Raw genomic sequence first — 16,996 nt, forward strand, 5'->3', positions numbered from 1 at the left:
ATGCAAGTGCACCTGATTCGTAGGTTCTAACAAGAATTTGGTCAAATGAGGAATGGAAGGAGAGAAAAAAGAAACAAGAGAAAGTTCTTTAAAATTTGCTTTTTTTTCCCCTTTTGAGCTGAGCATCTGTAACTTCAGCATCAGAAACTATAAATAGCATCATAACTCTCTGGTCACCATTTTTGGTGGCAAATTTATTTGATAACACATTAAACCTATATTAAACAGGGTTATGAAAAAAACTTCTGTTAAAGGGAGTTATGAAACAATAAATTTGTAGTTCATTGCACACTGCTTCATTTTTTTCACCCCAACAAAAGAAATAAAGGGCAAAAGATATAAACATGTTAATGTAGGATACAAAATGAAAACTTTCTTATTGATGATTTTTCCCCTTTGGAATCACTTCTTCCCTTTTTTAGTTTTAAGCCACTGTAAGTCTAATTTACCACAATTTATTTTCAAATTACAAATTCACTAGAAGGTTTAAAAAAAAAAACTGCTAGAAATACTTAACAGTAATTCACTTATAAGTATAATGACAATTCCTTTAAAATTTTTCTTAAGTCATATCTCATTCCTTTAAGTTTACATCTCAAACCTGAGCCAGAAACATTAAAGTTTATCCCTTATCTAGAATTATAATTGACAATTAAACATACCCAACAAATGCCTACTGCATGCTGATTATGCACCAGCTTCAGTGTTCCTCTCCTTAAATGATATCATACTATGATGTGTACATCAGAAAACTAATAGGATTTATCAAAACTATTCTCATTCCTCCTAATTACAATTTCATTCCTTTCCATTATCACCAAGTTGTACAAAAACATCTGTTATGTACCTATATAATGTTTTTTGGAAAGTCAAGACATTGTGCTTTACTGATCTCATAGCATTAGGATATGTCTATAGCACCAACAAATACAATCTTCCTAGACATTAAGGTAACAAGTATTAAATTGTAACCTACTAAATACTGGGAAGCAGAATGGCATGATGAAAAGGACCAGTAGACAGAAAATTTTAAGTTCTACTCTCAATTCTATTAATGGTAATGCTATATAACCACAATGAGTTAAACTCTCTGTATCTCAGGGGTCTTGTGTTTTTTTGTTTTTCATTTTTTTCCACTTTCTTTTAGATTTCAAGGGCTTATAATCTCCATGAAGACTGTAAGTTAATGCCATAAAGAAAACAAGAATGATGAAATGGTAAAACCCACAATACTATTAATACATTAAAAGTTTAGAAAAGGGGGCATATATTTGAAAGTAGTATCAGATGGAACTTGATCTGGATTTCTGAAGGTTAGGAAAAATTTAGAAGTCAGAGAGAATAGAAGAGATATAAACAAATAAGGGAAACAGTCTGCATAAGGTACTAGAACTGAATACTGAAATCAGAACCATGTATGTAAGAAGATTAGACTAGCCGGAGTGGATGCAAATATAAAGATCATTTAGAATTTGATGGAACTATACTATAGCTGCCAAAAAAAAATGGTTCTGGAGGCCAGACAGCCTAGGTTCAAATCCTAGCTCTGCCACTTACCAACTAAGTGCTTGTACAAGGTCTAATTCTTTCCACTATTCCTAGACAGAAGCAACATAGCAGTAGAAAAACAAAGGACTGCACCAATGCAGTGGCTTTACTTATCAATTATCCTGAGTATGTTGTGGCATCCAGTTATCCGCATATAATCTTTCCACACATCCTTTCGCTAGTTGAAATATAACCATCCTTGAAAGCTTTCTCTACAAAGCATTCTGATACCACTGAAATAATTTTAGAGTTCAAAATACCTAAGACAGGGACACCTGGGTGGTTCAGCCAGTTAAGTGTCTGCCTTCGGCTCAGGTCATGATCCAGGACCCTGGGATCAAGTCCTGCATTGGGCTCCTTGCTCAGCGGGGAGCCTGCTTCTCCCTAGGCCTGCTCTGCCTGCCACTTCCCCTGCTTGTGCTCTCTCTCTCTTCAAATAAATAAATAAAATCTTTAAAACAAAAACAAACAAACAAAAATACCTAAGTATTCCCAGATATGAAACTCATTTTAAAGATGCATATGCTAAAAATCTAGAATAGGAACATGACCAATGAACGTCGTGTTAATGCCATCTGATTGCCATTATAGCATTTAATATAAAAAAAAAAAGAATCACTCAAAAGGTGTATTTTTTTTTAAAAAAGCACATTTATGCTAAATACCCCTCTTTGGAATTAAAATTTTCATAGTGGAGATCCGTGGTCTCCAGAGTGTGGTGACTGAAACTGAATCACATGGGGTGGGCAAGAACATATTAGATTATCCATTTGTCCATTTTATTCTAACAAAAAAGTAAGCTTTACTAATAAGTAAAATAAAGATAAAAAGTTACTATCCTTACTTGGTCCATAGTCTGTTTCATTGTCATGTTTACCTTCAATATGTGAGGTATCCTAGGAGAAAAATGGGAATTCTACAACACAGAGGATGAGACAAAACAAAAACAAAAATAAAAACACACACAACTCTGGCTCATTCATTCAAGTCCATACTGAGGTTAGTAGGTGCCTTAGTAAGTGGGTTTGTGGACCATATTATAAAATGTCAAATTACTCTCACAAAATGCATAAGCAAATTAAAAACATTTTTGCTAGCATTTCAATCAAATAAGGTGAGTTACCATATGGGAAAGAAAAAATAAGTTGGATCTCTCTCTCTCCTACACCTTACAACAAAAAAATTCTAAATAGATCAAAGAGTAACCATAACAAGTGAAACTACAAAAGTGCTAGAAGGAAATACAAAAGAAGTCTTAACTGTCTCAAATCATTAAAGTTTTATAAATTTGACTGCTTAAAAATAAAATCATTTTCTGAATGACAAAAGAATCATCGTAAGTCAAAACCTCAACCACAAATTGGGTAAAAAGTATATGCAAATCATGTAACAAAGGCCTAACTCCCTTAACAGAAGAAGAGTGTCTCTGATAATTTTTAAAAGGCAACGACCCAAGAGAAAAAAACTGGGTAGTAGTTATAAAAAGGCAAATCAGAGTAAAAAAATGTGCATGGCTATTAAAGTTCAGTCTCACTCACAATAAGAGAAAGCAAATTAAAACACAGTGACCCATTTTTTAAATGTATCTACTGAGCAAAAATAAAGTCTGATAATACAGTGTGTTAAAGAAGGTGTGAAGGAAAGCAGCACCTACACATTACTGGTAAGATCATAAAAAACAACTATGGGGGCACCAGGGTGGCTCAGTGAGTTGAGCATCCGATTCTTGCTTTCAGCTCAGGCCATAATCTCAGGGTCCTAGGATCAAACCCTGTGTGGAGCTCCACACTCAGTAGAGAGACTGCTTATCCTCTCCCTCGGTCCCGCCCCACCTAACTCACACTCTCTCAAATAAATCAATCTTAAAAAACACAACTTATATGGATGGCAATTTTGCAATTTTCATTTCCAGCAATTATCCTACAGACATACTTAGACAAATATAAAACAACATATGTAAAATAGTCACTATAGCATTGTTTGTAATATCAAAAGACTGAAAAAAACCTAAATGCCCATAAGAGTAACACTAAATAAACTGGAAACTTTCACAATGCAAAACTGCGTGGCATTTTTAACAAGGGAGTTGTTCATATACTACAGAATAATCTCCAAAATATATTAAATAGAAAAAACAAGATGCAAAATATTGTGTAAAACAAAAGAAAAATTGTAAGAAACTTATAGTAGGGATGTTTTGGGGAGAACCACGTAGCTAGGGAAAAGGACTGGAAGGGAGACTTGTGTGTATTTTGCAGTTTTATACAACCTATATAAATTGTCTACTGAAAAAACTAATTGAAATATCAGAAAAAGTACTGCAAAAAAAAAAAGTAAAGCAAAGCCATGGATAGAATATCTTAATAATGTAAGCACAAGCAAACAATACAAAAAGAGTGGAGCCAATACTTCCATTTCCAATATAATATCATAATCAGTCACACTTTGAAGCAAAATTAGAAATGATCTAATCCATGGGGCACCTGGGTGGCTCAGTAGTTAAGCATCTGCCTTTGGCCCAGGGCATGATCCCAGGGTCCTGGGATTGAGCCTCGCATCAGGCTCCCTGCTCAGCTGGGAGCCTGCTTCTTCCTCTCCCACTCCCCCTGCTTGTGTTCCCTCTCTCGCTGGCTGTGTCTCTCTGTCAAATAAATAAATAAATCTTAAAAAAAAAAAAATGATCTAATCCAGACCTGACAAATTTGACTAATGAAATTCAAAAATAGCAATAAGGTTCTGAAATATGGGCCTACATTCATTATTATCAACAACAAACTTTGTGCTATTTACTGTGGTGTGTACTTTGTAGCTAATGAAAGTATGAAGCTAGGGGTGCCTGGATGGCTCAGTTGGTTGAGCATCCCACTCTTGATTTGGCTCAGGTCATGATGTCAGGGTTGTGGGATTGAGCCCCACATCAGGCTCTGGGCTCAGCAAAGAATTCATTTGTTTCTCTCCCTCTCCCTCTGCCCCCCCCCCCCCCACATGCTCTCTGTCGAATAAATAAAATCTTTCTTTTTTTTTTAAGTATAAAACTATCAAGATATATAAGCATTTAACAACTAAGTACATAAACATGGAGATAAAACTTCATAAATTTGTCAGCAATGACTTAAAATCATAAGATATTCAAAGTATTTGATAAAATTTTAGAAAGCATAATAAAAAAATGTTTAGAAGCTGCTTTGGCAACTTCTTCACACTTACAAAGACCCACATACCACTGAGGAAATGATTCCTCCTGCCATGGAAAGAAAAATGCTAAAACAATGCACAGCATATATATGGAAACAGAAACACATTTGCTTTTCATTATACACTACTGAAAAACACATAAAAAACTGCCTGATGGCTTGAAGAAATAAAAAGAATAAATTATACAATGTTGCTTATGTGGTTGAATTAAAAAAACAGGTTTTCTAATATACCTCAGCTTATGAAATTGCCATATTTTATTTTAATGGTGAAATACAAGAACAATTTTTTGGTGATAACTAAGGAAAAATGTATTGAAAAAGATATATTCTTAATAGCAAATAACTTCTTTAATAAAAGCAATGTTTCATGAAAAAACATTTATAAATAGATGAATCAACTTCTCTAGATTTAAAAAGAATTACAGGATTAAGGTGAGCAAAAGAGGAAGAACAGAATTTGTAAAAATATTCCATTCTATCATTCATAAGCAAGTTATTGCAATAAAGATATTGAAGTAAGAAGTACCTAAAGGCTACGCAAACTCATTGAGGTCATTAATTATTTTTAAAAAGCAGTATCTTTAAGATGTAGTGGGGAAAAATGTAATGAAATCCTTACAGTAGTTTGTAATAAGATAGGCTAACAATAAAAATCATTTGTACAGGCACCTGGGTGGCTCAGTCTGTTAAGTGTCCAACTCTTGATTTCAGCTCAGGTCATGATCTCAGGGTCAAGAGATGGAGCGCCAGGTGGGGCTCTGCGCTCAGCAGGGAGTCTGCTTAAGACTCTCACTCTCCCTCTGCCCCTCCCTCTGTTCATTCTCTCTCTCGCTCTTTCTCAAATAAATAAATCTTAAAAAAAAAATCATTTATTAAACACAAAAGTGTGTTGGTCATCTCAAGATAAAAGTACTTTTTAAAAGCTGTTGAGAGCTTAAAACCAGAAAGAAGTTCCATATTTGCTGACCTTTTCTGTAACAAGTGACTGTCAGTAGTATAGCAAATATTAAAATTTAAAAACAAACATTCAATCTGTCCTTCTAAAGTAAAGGTAACATTTCAACAATCAGTAAGAAAGCATGTGCTTTTCAAAAGTGGTTTGCACTAATGGAGAGAGATTTTTGAAAAGGGATATTTGGAAATGAGATTTTTAAACTGTTGTTCCTGAAATGCACACACACACACACACACACAAACTCTGCACACTACAAAATTGGAAATTTTATTTTTATTTTTATTTTTTTTTTTATTTTTTTTTTAAAGATTTTTATTTATTTATTTATTTGACAGAGATAGAGACAGCCAGCGAGAGAGGGAACACAAGCAGGGGGAGTGGGAGAGGAAGAAGCAGGCTCCCAGCAGAGGAGCCTGATGTGGGACTCGATCCCATAACGCCGGGATCACGCCCTGAGCCGAAGGCAGACGCCTAACCGCTGTGCCACCCAGGCGCCCCGGAAATTTTATTTTTAAATTGTTGTTCCTGAAATACACACACACACACAAACTCTGCACACTACAAAATTGTAAACAATTTTATAGACTTACAACTACTTCCATCTGGATCTACTCTTCTTTGTGAGATATGTTTTTCAAATATGATGACCAGAAAAAAAACCAAAACAAGCTCTTATGAAAAGAACTTTGCATATCCATATTAAAAACTAAGTATATTCCAAATGAAATTAATAAATCAATTCCACTAACAAAAGCATTCAAAAGAATAAAATATTTAGGAATAAATTTAACAAAAGAAGTGTAAAACTTTTACTCTAAAAAGTATAAAACATTGCCTGGAAGAAATTAAAGACAATCTAAATAAATGGGAAGACATCCCGTTTCATGGATCAGAAGACTTACTGCTGTATGGAAATACTTCCTAAATTGATCTGCAGATTCAAAATAATCCTTATTAAAATCCCAGCCAGTTTCCTTACCAAAATAGACAAGCTGATCCTAAAACTTACAGAAATACAAGGAACATAGAATATCCAAACAATCTTGAAAAAGAAGAGTAAAGTTGGAGAACTCACACTCCTGATTTCAAAACTTACTACAAAGCTACAATAATTAAAGATACAGAATACTGAATAACAATACACATATAGATGCAATGGAATACAACTGACAGTATAGAAATAAACCCTCACATTTAATGGTTAATTGATTTTCAACAAAGGTGCCAAGGCAATTCAATGAGGAAAAGAACAGTCTTTTAAACAAATGGTAAAGGGACAACTGATTATCCACATGTGAAAGAACGGTGTGGAAATGCTATATTATATCATATACAAAATTTAACTCAAAATGGATTAAGGACCTTCTTTTGCCAGTGTTCCATTCCACTCCTAAGTGTCATAGATAACATTACACTGCTCTTAGAAAAAAAACAGAAAAATCTTTGTGACCATGGATTAGGCAGAGTCCTCTTAAATAGGACACCGAAGGCACAATGAAAGAAAAAAACAGATAAATTAGACTTTTTTAAAATTAAAACTTTTGTGATCCAAAGGACATCAAAAAAAAAGAAAAAAAAAAAGATAACCACAAAATGGGAGAAAATATTTGCAAATTCTATAATTGACAAGGGATTTGTATTTAGAATACATAAAGAACTCTAAATCTCAATAATAAAAAGACAACCAAATTTAAAAATTGGCAAAGAATCTCATAGACATTACTCCCAAAAAGATATAAATGGTGGGGTGCCTGGGTGGCTCAGTCAGTTAAGCATCCTGACTCTTGATTTCAGCTCAGGTCATGACCTCAGGGTACCAGGATCAAGCCCAGAATCAGGCTTCATCAGGCTTCCTGCTCAGCAGTGAATCTACTTGAGATTCTCTCCCTCTCCCTCCCCGCCATCCCCCCCCCCCCCTGCACTGCTGGCTCACACACTCTCGCTCTAAAATAAATCAATCTTTTTTCAAAAAGATATAAATGGCTAATAAGTACATGAAAAGAGGTTCAGGAGAAGGAAAATGCAAATTAAAACCACAATGGCATATTATTTTATACCCCAGGATGGCTATAATCTGAAAATAACAAGTGGCAAGGATAGAGAAAGTGGAACCCTCGTGCATGGCTGATAGGAATTTAAATTAGTACAGATGTTTAAACACAGAGTTACCATGTGACCCAGAATTTCACATCTAGCTATATACCCAAAAGAACGGTAAACATAAAGGCACATAAAACTTGTATATAAATGTTCATCTCAGCATTATTTATAACGGCCAAAAGGTGGAAGTGACCCAAATGTCCATCAGCTGATACATAGCTACATAAAATATGGATATTCATATAATAGAATATTTAGCAATTAAAAGGAATGAAAATGGATACATGTTACAACATGAATGAACTATGAAAACACTTTAAGTGAAAGAAGCTAGTCACAAAAGACCACATATTATATGACTGCATTTGTAGTATTAAATGTCCAGAATAGGCAAATCCATAGGGACAGAAAGCAGATTAGTGGTTGTCTACAACTGGGGGAGATAAAGAGGAGAAAAGAGTAACTGCTAATGGGTAGAGAAATTTGGGGAGAGGGGAGGGAGGCTGGTAATGAAATGTTCCAAAACTGACTGTGGTGCTGGCTATATATAACTCCATGAAAACACTAAAGGCATTGAACTACACACTTTAAATAGGTGAACTGTATGGTCTGTGAATTAAATCTCAATTGAAAAATTAAGCCTATTCTATCACATTGCTCTGATTTTTAAAAAATGGTTCTGTACTGATAAAGTTATTTAATATGCTAGGACCCACAAAAGGGAGCCCACTCCACCAGCCCTGCCCACATAATCAATCTAAACCGAAGTCAGCCCACACTTATAGGAAACACCTATCAGTGAAATCTAAAATATACCAATCCCCATCCTCCAACTCAGTTTTAGCTAGCTTACCTTGCCCTAGAAAAGAAGACCTTGTAGCTTTCTCAGGAAATCCCCAACCTTCTCGACAAGCACACCCTGTTTCTGAGTTGCCCCTTCTAGGGCTCTATAAAACCTGCTCTTATCCAAAATCCCTTAAGAAGAGTGTTCCACTGCTTGTGTACTCCTCTAATCCATGGATTTTCCCTTGAATAAAGGACATCAAACTTGTTACCAAATTGTATTATTTTTGTCATTTCACAATAGTGTTAATAAACATAAAATGAATTATTTTAAAATACACTGAAGGGGCGCCTGCGTGGCTCAGTCGATTAAGCGTCTAACTCTTGATTTCAGCTCAGGTTATGAACTCAGGATTCTGAGACTGAGCCCCAGGTCAGGCTCCGTGCTGGGCATGGAGCCCGCTTAGGATTCTTTCTTCCTCTCCCTCTGCCTGCCCACTAAAAAAATAAAGAAAACTAAACTATATTGCTAATTTCAACTCCTATCTTTATCTTAAAATTCTTGTTTTTGTATACTATATAATGAACATAGTATTCATATTAGTAGGAATAAATAAATGGTTTACTAAAGGTACCTGTACACAAGAAATCTTTTTCTTGTGATGGGGTACTCAATCTCTTAAAAAGCTTAGCAATACAGGTTATATAATTATAGATAATAATTCAGCAGTTACTCATTTAGTTCCTTAGCACAACTCTTTTATATATTATGTTCAAATCCTTTACTTAAATCGATGTTATTTATGCAGCTGTTTACATCTTAGTTTCCAATCTTAATAGTAAGCTCATTTGTGAACAGGAACTTAGGAATTCCCTCTTTTGCCTAGAATTTACTGATTTCATTTTTATATTTCGGGGGACAGAATACTTTTATCTAAAAAAAACTTTCTGGGACACCTGGGTAGCTCAGTTAGTTAAGCGGCTGCCTTTGGCTCAGGTCTCTGAGTCCTGGGATCTAGCTCCCAGTCCAGGCTTCCTTCTCAGCGGGAGTCTACTTCTCTCTCCCTCTGCCCCTCCCCACTGCTCATTCTCTCTCTCAAGTTAGTAAATAAAATCTTTGAAAATAAATAAATAAATAAATAAATAAATAAATAAATAAAGCCTTTTTCTTTTCAAAGAATCTTAAGTTACAGATAAGGTGCTAGTAGTGTGGTATAATTAAAAATATACATGTGGTCTTCCCTGGTTCCTAGCAGGAGCTCATAAAAACTGTCAGAATTTCCTGTATGATCCGAATGTCTTTTGTTATTCAAAAGAACCCCTGTTAGGCCTTACCTGAGTTTATGCTAATGAGGCGATGAATGGTAGGGCTCCTAGATAACTTCACGATAAGGGTTGGTCACCAGAAAGACCAAGTCAGTGACTAGAGGGTCAGAACTTTCAACCCCACTCCCAACCTTCAGTGAGGCGAAAGGGGCTAGAGTCTGAGTTCAATCACCAATGGCCAGTAGTTTAATCAATTAAACCTATATAATGAAGCCTCCATAAAAACCCCTAAGCAATTAGGTTTAGACAGTTTCTGGGTTGGTGGATATATTAATGTGTGTGCCTGGAGAGGGCATGGAAGCTCTGCACCAACTACCCCATTCCTCAATATCTTGCTCCATGCATTTCTTCTATTCAGCTGTTCCAGAGCTATATCCTTCATAATAAACCAGTATATTAAGTAGAGCACTTCCCTGAGTTCTGCGAGTCATTCTACTGAATTATTGAACCTGGGGAGGGTTCAGTGCGAACCCCCAGAACTGCAGTTGGTCAGGCAGAAGTATGGGTGCCTGGGGACTCTATCTGCAGTCCCACGGGACTGACCCTTAAACTTGTGGGATCTGATGGCTAATTCTAAGTACACAGTATCAGAATTTAACTGAATTACTGGACACCTACTTGGAGTCAGAGAATTGACTGTCAATGTGGAAAAATGACACATCAGAGAAAAAACATGTTAACTAGAAATAAATCCTTCATTTTCCTAAAACATCTAAAAGTAAGTTGCAAATTGATGATACCACCCTCAAATAATTTAGAGTATATTTCTACAAACAATGCCATTTCCTCCATAATTACAATGTAACCAACAAAACCAGAAAATTAATACTGATACATACTACCATTTAATCTTCAGACCCCATTCAATTTTCTCCAAAAGTTACTATACTAAAGGATTTTTAGTAAAAGGATTTTATACTAAATCCTTTTATACTAAAAGGATTCAGCCCAGAATTACCTGTTATATTTAGCGGTCATGTCTTAGATTCTTCAATCTTTCCTGAATCTTAGTTCTTTCCTAAACTTTTAGGACCTTTATACTTCAGAAGATAACAAGAAATCATTTTATAAGCTGTCCCTCGATTTGGGTTTGTCTGAGAATTCCTCATGGTTAGATTCAAGTTATGCATCTTTGGCTGGAATCTCACAGAAGTGATGTTGTGTTCTTACTGCACTTGATCAAATAGCACACCATTTAGATTTGTCCAACTAATGGTAATGTTAACTCATTATGTGACTAAGGTGGTACCTTAAAGTGGCAGCTTCTCTATTAGAAATTAATTCTTTTCCCTCTTTGTAATTAATAAGCATTTTGTGAAGCAGTACTTTGAAAGCATATGAATATTCTGTTCCCAATCAAATTTAAATTTACTCATTTGTTTTCAATTCTCCCTTTTGTAATTAATAAGTATTTTGTGGAGAGGTAGTATGAAGCCATGTAAATATCCTATTCCTCATCAGAATTAAATGTACTAATTTTTAAATTTATATCAGTATAGACTTACAGATCTCCATTTGTTACCATCATTATTCACTTTGATGCTTAAAATGTCCTAGATTTGGCCAGTAGAAGCCAAAACCTCTTCAAGGCTTCTCTATCCCTTTTGACGTGTCTCCACCATTCTTCAAGCACTTCTTTACTTATGTGGCACAATAATGTATTCCAGGCTCATCTCGTATGCTACCTTTCCCAGTCCTGCAATCAGGCACTTCTCCAAGGAATTCTGGTTTGTTTAGTGAAGAAAAGTTCAGTCAGTTCTATAGGGTGATATACATGTTCCTCAAAATCACTGCAACAATTTAGTAAAAAGCAGTCATTTAGTAAAAACCAGAAGGCTTATGGTTAAAGGGGTTAGGAGCACAAACTCAAACCTTTACCAGGGCCATTAAAAAAAAAAAAAAGAACCTAATAAAAATAGCAACACACTTTTACATTTGTTAAATGGCTAAGAAATACATAAATGCCACAGTAAACATGGCACTTTACCTTCAAACAGATCTAAAGTTTGCTTTATGGAAGTGGTTGTCTAAAGGGTTGAAGTTTATGAATTACTGTGATACGAAGAGGGTTAGCTATATAAAATCAGGGAAAGTTTATACCAGATGTGGATGGGTATGCCACATAACACAAGTGGTAAAATAAGGTAACTGGTAAATGTTGGCGGTGTGCACATGTGTGCATTCTGTGTCTTTCTACAGAGTTTGGTTCACCTGAGTATAATATTCTGCATTCACCTAGTGTTTCTTAAGGGTGAAAACACATATAAATAAACACAAAATTCATGTTGTGTTCTATCTATTCTAATACAGTAATTGTATTGGAGCAAACTCATGTTTTCAAAACATGTGTTAGAGTAGGACTAATTATATTTAGAAACTAACATCTGAATGCTCAGTGTGTTTATTGTTATAGCAGTGTTGATTCCCAGTCCCCTCTTAGGACACAGAGTTAACGCACATATGTATACATACCCACACACTATGTCTACCTATGTATGTTGAAAACCATAAGCTCATCGTAGTATCTCCAATGCCAGCCCAACACCGTAGGGTTCATTCTATTTTTATCCTTCTCCATATCTGTGATTTCCTTCCCTAAAAGAAACCTAGCTCCTATTACCTTCAACATATTTACTTATTTGATTAATCCTCTGGGTGTAACCAATATTCCATGGCTGCAGTGATCCACTCCCACCCATGCAGGTGCCCTCCTCATTCCATTCAAGTTCCAATATTGTGCATTTGGGCTTTTGGAGTAAATTATTGGGGGTAAGGGAGTAATGGGGGGGGATGGGAGGGAAGAGGAAGAGAAAACAAAAAAGGAGACACGAAAAATTTTGAAGGAGAAGAGTCCACCGTTATAAAGTTATTTTAAAATATAAAAAATAATAATACAGGGCAAACTTGGGTTCCATATCATTAAGCACTTTTCTGTAACATAATGATTTATATTGTTATATTTTCCCTTATAAAACATTATACCGTGGAAAATTTCAAACATATACAAAACTAGAGAGAACAGAAATGAGCTCTCATATAGGTGTCAATTAGCAGGAATAAAACAAACAGATTGGACACAGGCAAAGACAGTGTTAGTCAAAATAAATGATGTTAACTTTTCCACAAGGGGCCATTTATATAGTATAAGACACAATGGGGCCCAAGGCCCTCCTCTTATGGAACTCATATTCTATAGGAACGATAAACAAGTAATTAAATAAATTAAGATACTCTGAGATTGCTTTAATGGCTATGAAGAAAATGAAACCAGGTAATATGATACTGTAACAAGTGCAGGGAGAGTGACTTGAGAATGGGTAGTCAGAGAACATCTGTCAAGAGGTGGCATTTGAATTGAGACCTGAATGACAAGAAGGAGCTAGCCTGGCAAAATGTGAGGACAAAGGGAATAGAAAATACAAAGGCTCTAACAAAAGCTTGACATGTTTGAGGACACATGGGTTTTAGTGGTAGGAAACAATACTGTAGAAGAACTGTAATAGCAACAGTTGTGACAGTTGAAGAAATAAAAGTGCAACTTAAAAGACATACTCACCCATTTGTTAACCATATATAGGAATGTATGTATAGCACAGTGCTAGGACTACACTAAAAGTGGAAGACATTTCCTTCTCTCAGCCAAAATACAGTATGTTGATTATACAGATATATGTCAAGGGCACCTGAGTGGCTCAGCTGGTTATGTGTCTGTCTTTGGCTCAGGTCATGATCCCGGGGTCCTGAAATCAAGCCCCACATCAGGCTCCCTGCTCAGCGGGGAGTCTGCTTCTCCCTCTGGCCCTCACCCTGTCTTGTGCTCTCTCTCTCTCATTCTCTCTCTAATAAACAAATAAAATCTTAAAAAAATATATAGACATGTCCAACTTATACTAATACAAGATGATATTACTACCAAAAAAGAGGAAACTTTGTCTTCCTCTTAGATTATTTATTAGCAATGCAACTGAAGTGACAGTTCTAATATTTTCAGCACTGCCTCTTTAAAGATGATTACCTTAGCAAGTACTTTCTAATTGTTCATCTTTTTTTTTTTCAAAAAAGATGCAACAATGATTTGTTGAGTGTCTACATTATGCTACAGTACTGTGCTAGGAACTGCACACATGAATCTTGAAATGTCAGAATGCCAATTACCATTTTTACAGAGCAAAGTTAGGCTCAAACTGATTTGCCAAAAGTCAACTAAGGGGCAGAGTTAGGATTCAAATTCAGATTCCATTGCTAATACAATGTTCTTTCTACACAACTATCTTGGGCTTTTGTTTTTAAATCATTAAAAGGAACTTTTAAATACCTGATACTTCTTTACTACATGGTACTTGTATCGACTTCTAAGGCTTAATGTTTTACTATCAAATTGGAGAATTATTTTTTAGTTCTACCATTCACTGTGTCTATCTAAAATCATTATCAGTAACCCTACCTTCATTTTTTGGGGTATTCTTTAAAAGTACATTGATACTGTTTGTAATGAGAATTAGTGATAAGCCAGAAGATCTGTGATTTGGAAATTGCTGTATTTTTAAAAAATATAACAGAATGCTCAATTTTACTGCACAATCAAGACATTTCAGAGGCACAGGCTATGAAAGAGCACAGACTCTAGGATCCATTAATCCTCAAATGAAATTACAGTCAATCAAACCTCTTCACAACAATCAAGTTGTTTAACCAAGGTATATGGTAGAGCAATGAGGAAATTCCTAAAAATCTCCCAAAAAATATCATAGGAATAGTTACATACAGAAGTTGAAAATCAGGCAAGTTTCATATGCCAAAAATCAAGTATGTAAGACTTTTGGTAAAAAGTTTCTATTGCTAAAGCTCTCAGAAAACATAAAGAATAGGGACATACCAATATTGTCTAATGTTTTCTGGTAAGCTTTCATATCCAAATCATTTTAACTTCTACAATGAAACTATACCAAAAGAACCAACAAATTTAGCCATATAATTTAAAAGAGAGAGAATAAATAATCCTTTAAAAAATTTAGTCTAAGCTAACTACTATCCTTTATTTTGTCATGTTTCTTTTTTAAATAAATTTTTTTTTAAGATTTTTTTTTTTTATTTATTTATTTGACAGAGATAGAGACAGCCAGCGAGAGAGGGAACACAAGCAGAGGGAGTGGGAGAGGAAGAAGCAGGCTCATAGCGGAGGAGCCTGATGTGGGGCTCGACCCCGGAACGCCGGGATCACGCCCTGAGCCGAAGGCAGGCGCTTAACCGCTGTGCCACCCAGGCGCCCCTATTTTGTCATGTTTCTTTGTTCTTATTTATTTTTTTTAAAAAAAGATTTTATTTATTTATTTGACACAGAGAGAGACAGCCAGCAAGAGAGGGAACACAGGCAGGGAGAGTGGGAGAGGAAGAAGCAGGCTCCCAGTGGAGGAGCCTGATGAGGGGCTCGATCCCAGAACTCCAGGGTCACGCACTGAGCCGAAGGCAGACGCTTAAGGACTGACCCACCCAGGCGCCCCTCTTTGTTCTTATTTATAACCAAAATTCCTTTTCCATCCCACTGCATCTTCTGCCAGCCAAGGTTAGCATTCAAGTCTGCAAGTAAAGGTTAATTATTAATACAATAAACATTCAACTTTCATTGAAGCTTCAATCTTATTTTCTCTTATACTATTTCCTTCCTCTTTTTCCATTATTAAGTGTCATAGATGATACTATCATTACATTGCTTTCTATATTTATAAGGGTTCAAGCTCATATCCCCAGACTTATGGGCGACACATTTATTCCCCTTAGATATTAACTCTTCCTTTCTCCTTCCTCCTTGATGGAAACAAATTTCAACAGTCTATAAGAAAGATGAGCTCAACATCCCTTATACATTTAAAACTTCAGACATGCTGATGAGATTTATTTCAATGATTATTGCCATCTGCTCTTTCTACTTACAGGAAAGAGGGTCTGCCACTGTAAACTGAACTATTAGTTCACTTAAATTATTCTATCTCTGAAAGTGACCTACATTTAATTTTCCAGGAAATATATAAAACAGTAATGCACTGTGACAAGTATATTATGGAAGAACACACAAAATTTTAAAATGCTATCAGCGGGTTTGGCTGTTTTATAAGTAAATCTTATTTGGCTCACAAAATAAATCTACTAATATAAAATATCCATCTTAAATTTTTAAACAGTAGCAGATAAAAGATGCAGCTTAAAAGAAGCTTCAAAGAAATAGCTTCAGTTTTCTGTAAAAAATTAGAACTTACGTTTTCTAATACATTCATTCCAAGTATTATTTACTAGGTACTGATATGAAAGGCGTGTTTTGAATGACTGGTCTTATTTTTAAAAAGCTATACCAAAGAGTTCCTCCATTTACTAATAGCAAGAAAATTTGGTCATTATGATCTCAAATTAAGGAAGTTACTAATGATTAGACAAAAATTACATAAATGAATAAGGAATGCCCTGTAGCTTTCAGGGTAACAATTATAAAAAATACAGGCATGTGGATCAGAAATGAAAAAAATTAATACTGTTTTTGTTCACACAACATAATGTGTATGTACCATATCCTCAGAAATCTATAAACATGCTACTAGAATAAGTGAACTTAACGAGGAAATTCAATTGTGTTTCTACACTCTATCAACAAACGGTTAGAAAATAAAATTTAAAAATATTATCATCTATGATAACATCAAAAACATGAAATACTTAGGGATAGACTGGGCAAAATCTGTACATAAAAATGTGGAGGAAAAAAAGTGTGGAGAACTAAAACTACTTAGAAAACTAAAAACGGGGGCGCCTGGGTGGCTCAGTCGTTGAGCGTCTGCCTTCGGCTCAGGGCGTGATCCCGACGTTCTGGGATCAAGCCCCGCGTCGGGCTCTTCCGCTGGGAGCCTGCTTCTTCCTCTCCCACTCCCCCTGCTTGTGTTCCCTCTCTCGTTGGCTGTCTCTATCTCTGTCAAATAAATAAATAAAATCTTAAAAAAAAAAAAAAGAAAACTAAAAACGTTGCAAAGACAAAGTAAACAAGACTTAAATAAGTGGAGAAATACATCATGTTCATGGATTACTACGTTAAACATTGTTA

The 16,996-nt window shown here is 35.4% G+C and overlaps 1 protein-coding gene across 2 annotated transcripts in view; it reads right to left on the reverse strand.

Annotated features, from left to right (window-relative positions):
- The window catches only part of XPR1 (xenotropic and polytropic retrovirus receptor 1), a 234,089-nt gene that overhangs the window by 118,314 nt on the left and 98,779 nt on the right, over positions 1 to 16,996 (reverse strand). The window lies entirely within an intron of this gene.

Source organism: Ursus arctos, unplaced genomic scaffold, assembly GCF_023065955.2.
Source record: "Ursus arctos isolate Adak ecotype North America unplaced genomic scaffold, UrsArc2.0 scaffold_2, whole genome shotgun sequence".
NCBI lineage: Eukaryota > Metazoa > Chordata > Mammalia > Carnivora > Ursidae > Ursus > Ursus arctos.